The sequence below is a fragment of the Vulpes lagopus genome, chromosome 15, assembly GCF_018345385.1.
Source record: "Vulpes lagopus strain Blue_001 chromosome 15, ASM1834538v1, whole genome shotgun sequence".
NCBI lineage: Eukaryota > Metazoa > Chordata > Mammalia > Carnivora > Canidae > Vulpes > Vulpes lagopus.
Genome location: NC_054838.1, coordinates 39,831,361 through 39,837,654, shown reverse-complemented (window position 1 = coordinate 39,837,654; position 6,294 = coordinate 39,831,361).

The following is a 6,294-nucleotide window of genomic DNA, read 5'->3' as shown; positions in this document are numbered from 1 at the left end:
ATGTTGGCATCTTTCACCATCTGGAGAAACTGAAAATTTTCAAAACTATTGACTCCTATTTCCTTTTTTGTTTAATAGTCTTCCCTCTACTTACCCTAAGCATCGAGGAGAAAATAGGTATTACCTTCAACAACGTCCGTGGAAATCTCCTTTGCTATATAACCAAATATATCCCGATTAAATGTCCTGATTTTCATATAACTGCAGGAGATAATGTTGCTAAGCTTTCTGCTACCATGTAATAAGGATTTCCCCCATACCTTAAATTTCTAATAATCTATCCCTCACTTCCTTCTGAGCCTCCCCCCCAACACACACACACACACGCGCGCACGCACACACACACACACACACACACACACACACACACACACTGCATTTCCTTTAAGTCTAGATTTCTACTAGAAATCTAGTCAGAGCAATTTAGGCTTTCCAGTATGCTCTCCCAAAGTCTTCCGGCCTCAGTTCATCACTCGGTTCCAAAATCATTCACATTTCTAGGGCTTTGTACCATAGCACCTCACTTCTGATACCAAAATCTGTTATTTTTTTAATCTTGGTGCATAGCAAATTATCACAAACTTAGGGACTTTAAGCAACACGCATTTATTATTTCACAATTTCCATAGGCTTCAGGCATATCTCAGCTAGATCATCCTCTTCAAATCTCATTAAGACTGCAATCAACATATTAGTCAAAGGTGTTTATAGCTTTTGGGCACTGATTGCTCAGAATTTTTAAACTACAAAAATTGCTGGTGCACTAATTTGTCTATATTTGAAGTACATGAATCCATGTGGAGTCACTATTTTATGATGCTGTGTTATTGTTATTAAACCTCTTGATCTAATGACTTGAGACTAAAGCAAATTGGTTTTGTTATGTTTTAAGTAGGCTCCAATTCCAGCATGGAGCCCAGTGTGGGGCATGAATTCACAACCCTGAGATCAAGACCTGTGCTGAAATCAAGAGTTGGACACTTAACCAACTGAGATACTCAGTTGCCCCAAAGCAAATTGTTCTTTAAAATTGACCTTAGAGAGCTTGTATTTATATTATGGTTGGTAAAGTTTATCTTTTCATGAGTCATACTTCATTCTGAAAGATGTGATTCCTGTCTCATTTTTTAAAATGGGTCAGCATAATATTCTCTGGGATAACAACAAGGTAGGATAAGAATATGATGGAAACCAGGATGATAGTTCTGGCTAAAGAAGCTAATGCTAAATGGTTGGCTTTTCTATATGACTTCAACTTACTTTTTTATTTTTCTTTGTGATAAGAATCAAAAAGACAAATAAATGTATATTCTAAATCAATATTAGAATACAATGTGTCAGGAACAGTATTGATTTTTCTTATTTATTTATTTATTTATTTATTTATTTATTTATTTTTCAGTATTGATTTTTTCTGATGAAGTTATACCATATCTAGAACCACAGATATAATTGATATGAACAGCTGCATTAGTTTTTTTTCTGGTATTATTTTCCATATCCTTTTTTTCCACTGACCAAACAGGCAAGTTAAATATGAATATGGTAGGAATCACCCCATTTCTTAGGTTATAGGCAATAGTCTCAGGGATGTACTATTGCTTTTAGTTTACCATATTGGCAGGGTACACTCATATTGAATGCTTTCATACCCTTCTCACCATAGTAACAATTTCCTGCTCTTCCCATCCTGACTATAATGCTTAATGACAAGGGCAGAGTTCTGCCAGTAACTAAGTTCATTTATTCCCCACTTTCTGGGACTGGACAAATAAGCTCAGGATGCATCCATGACCCATGTAAACTTCAGTTAGACTGACTTAGGTCAATTCTTGTTGTCACTTGACTACACTCACTCATGGCTTGTGGCATTTGGGGTCTTCGTGGTTAAGCATGAGAGCAATGTCAATAATAAGTAATTCCAAGAATACCTGGCAATTTTCTTTCACCAGTGCATAACCAGTGTCCCCTTGGGAAAGTCTTGGATGAAGATTAATGACCTAATCCTGTGGCTATATTCTAGGGTCCTTCCATAAAGGAACTCTGCCTCCTTCTCTATGTAGCACCAGACCTGTGAACTGTCATACGCCTAAACAAAAATAAGAGTATTCCTACAGTATTAGCTACATTTGATTTCTGAACAAAAGAGCTAGCCTCCTCACCTTGTATATGTTAGGTACAACCATATATAGCTGCTCATTTATTTTATCTTAAGGATGCCGATCCATTAGTAGTTGTCATAAATCTGTGTCAGAATAACCTAGTTCCCATGGAGTCCTTGTGGCTTATTTTATTACTTGCTTCTACCTTGTCTATGGTATTTAAGCAATCACATTAAGGCCTGGTCTGTATCATTCGGCTCTATTATTCTCTTTTTTCCCATTGAAATCATATAATTCAGTTCCAATATAGCACCATTTTTACTTTCTTCTTCACTTTATTTCTGACCTACATATGAAAACCTCCTTTAGTGTTGTTGATACTCCCTGATCAATATATTTCTGAATTCTTAAATGAAGAGCATTGCCTTGCTTATTGACAGAAAGTGCGGTTTAGGAGTAGCTGAACAGATTTCTTATAATAGGTCCATTTCAATGTGCTTATTTCTGAGAGTTCTCAGACACCTTCCTCTACAGTTATGACAAGAAACTTCTGGCATTATGGCTTCATTAACTAAAGACCACCATTCCATTCCATCCAGGCTTCAATTATCCAACCAAGTTAACCATTAATGCTAGTCCCCAGTGCTGAAGCTGCCAATTAAATACAAATCCTTGGTGGATGCTGTCCTGTCAGTGATGGGCCTAGAGGTAATGTGAAGTACTGAGTGGGTCTTATGGAGAAATGCTTGCTCTCACATGCAATGTATCCATTAAAATGCTTTTTAAATATAAAAAACATTCCTTCACAGGGAGATGTTGTCTGCAATGACCAAAGACATTCAGGGAAACACTGAGGTTCAAAATTCTTGGCCTCATTCATGAATATACACGTGTAACAATTCCATGTCTCAAGTTCCTGCTACTCTAGTCATACATGAGTATAAGACACTTGGTGGGATTAAGCATTTAATTGGTATTGCAGAGTCTTTAGCATTTCAGTCATTTCTTGGACATGGTCTTCATGTGAGTGAGAACAGACTCGTTTAAAGCTGCCATTGAGGCATTCCGATTTTTGACACATACTCTTAATTACATGTTAATAGTTTTTTTACTTGTATTTGTACTTCTATGTGATCTCTAGGACCAATCGAGTAAGTGATGTGATTGCATAATTTTTATAATCACTAATATTGCCACTATGTTTAACTGCTACAGCCATGTGATTTCCCAAAGCCTGCCCCTTTACTTGTACTTCGTACCTTTACTTATACTTCATGCCATGTTATAAGCAGAAATAAAGATTAGACATGCCATTTTTTTCATTTTTTCTAGGCAAGACAATTATTCTTCTGTTACTAGAAAGTATGGACCAGTATCATCTCCAAATATGTATTCAATTAATTATTTTTTCTGGTCACTTGCAGGACCAATTACTTAACAATTAGGATTCCATTAAGAAACAGATGGGACACTTAAAACAAAATCATTTGTGCAGGGTTTTCTTGTACATTTATAAAAGTAGCAATGTAAGGAAACCAGAAGGGATAGTAGGTTAATCAGAAGTATAGCTGTTACCACTCTTGGGCCCAAAGAGATATGGGAAGGAAGAAGTTACTGAAATTCTGATGGAGATAGTGGTTGCATTAGTTTTCTAGGGTTGACAAAAAAGCATGAACTGGATGACATAAAACAACAGAAGTATATATTTTCTCACAGTTTGGGAAGCAAGAAGTCTAAAATCAAGATGTCAGCAGAGCCATGACTTTCTGATGGCTAAAAAAGAGGATCCATCCTTGTCTCTTTCTAGATTTTGGAGGTTACTGGCAATCCTGATATTCCTTGGCTTAAAGATACATCTCTCAAATTTTTGTCTCCATCTTCACATGCCCATCTTCTCTGTGTATCTTTCTGTCTTTATGTCACTTTACCTCTTCTTAAAGGACACTAGTCATTAGATTTAAGGTGCACTCTACTCCAGTATGACCTCATCTTAACTGATTACATCTCAAAGACCCTACATGCAAAACAGGTCACATCTGAGGTCCTGGGGATTATGTCAATTTGGGGGGCAACACTGTTGAGCTCAGTACAATTTATATAGAGATATCTTGAGAAAGGCTTTATCTTTCAAGAGTGAAACAACTAGCTTGAATTCACCTAGTAATGAGAGCTAAGAAAATAAATATGTTGATTCCACTGATTTCTCTCCATCTAAATCTCCTGCTAGGTTCCCCACTGGCCAGCACCAACTGGAATCTAAAAGCCATGGGACCAAAATACTTGGTTGGCTTAGTGGGTAAAGTATCTGACTTGATTTTTGGCTCAGGTCATGATCTCAAGGTCGTGGGATCAAGCCTGGTATCCGGTTCACAGTGGGCATGGAGTCTGCTTAAGATTCTCCCTCTTCCTCTCCCTCTGTCCCTCCACACCATTTGTGTGCATGCAATGTGTGCATGTGTGCACTCTCTCATTCTCTAAAAAATAATAAATAAATAAATAAATAAATAAATAAATAAATAAATAAATAACATGGAATATTACTCAATTGCTTATCCAGAGAGCTAGGTGGAAAGAAGTAGAAAGCAAACATTGTAGAGCAAAAAATATTTATCATGCCCCTAATAGGATTCACAGAAATCTAAATAAGCTTACTAGGTTTTTAAACAGAGTATTATGGAAAGTAGACCAAAAATTAAGTATTTGGTGGGATAGAATGATGAAAACAGAAGGTTATAACTTAATTTTCATAAGCAAAGCAATAAAAAGCTGATGTTGATAGAATTTTTCAATGTTTACTCTGGAGTTTTATTTGTTCTTTAACTTCTCAAGACAGAAACTCTTGGATACATGAGAGAAATTAAAAATGTTTGAAAGAAAACTATTAAATTCAAATATTTTGAAAATCTAATCCTATGGAAGAAAACCTGTAAGTTAATATGCTGAGCTATATAAAGGCAATTAATTTTCTAAAAATGCTTGGGGATAGAAAAGTACCTATTACTTCACTTTAGAAATAGTAGAGGCCAAGTACTCAAACACTGGTTATGAGAATATCTGCATGAGTTCTGATCTTCCAGTCAAATAAATGTGTAAATAAATCTTTTTTGAGATGTTTTTTGAAAATTATGATTGATGTAACTAGGAAAAAAACAAAAACAACCTTCCATTACCCAAAGTAAATAAGCATTTTTTTCATCCAAAAAACTCATTAAACTCATTCTTTTTTTAAAAAAAACGAATTCATCTTTAAAAGGAAAAATGGTAGAGGCACCTCGGTGGCTCAGTGGTTGAGCATCTGCCTTTGGCTCAATTTGTGGTCCTGGGGTCCTGGGATGGAGTACTGCATAAGGCTTCCCAGGAGAGCCTGCTTTTCCCTCTGCCTATGTCTCTGCCTCTCTCTGTGTGTCTCTCATGAATAAAGAAATAAAACATTAAAAAAAGGAAAAATGATAGTACATCTAGGTTAAGATAATGTAAACACAGCATTCTCAAATGTACCATCTCTGTATGCCATACCAGAATGTTTTAGGTATACTAAACAATGAAATGCATTAGCACTGAAAACTTAGGCTAGCAGTTATTAATTCATTAGTGTCAGTAAAGAATGTTCATTAGAGGCAAGACTTAGTGGCATCTTTTTGTATACTTCAGCTTCTGATCTTGAACACTAATCACGAAAGAGGTAAACTTTGGTTTTACTCCCCTTAACTCTCTTACTGTAGCTAAAACACGTTTCTATATCATCTAGGTGCTCTGTATAGGAATACTCTTTTCTCAAGTAGTCATTGTCCCACATCCCACCTCATGACCTTTCTGCATACAATCCTATACTACCCACCTGATGAGTGGGAGAAAAAGAAAAAGAAAACAAGATATTGAAACTTGGCATTCTCTTGGGGTATCTGGATGGCTCAGTTGTTAAGCATCTGCCTTCAGCTCTGGTCATGATCTGGGGTCCTGGGGTTCTGGGATTGAGCCCTACATCAGGCTCCCTGCTCAGCTGGGAGTCTGCTTCTCCCTCTCCCTCTGCAACACCCCCCTTGTGTTCTCTCTCCCTTGCAAACGCTCACACACACACACACTCTCTCAAGTAAATAAATAAAATACTAAAAAAGAAAGAAAGAAAGAAAGAAAGAAAGAAAGAAAGAAAGAAAGAAAGAAAGAAAGAAAGAAAGAAAGAAAGAAAAAGAAA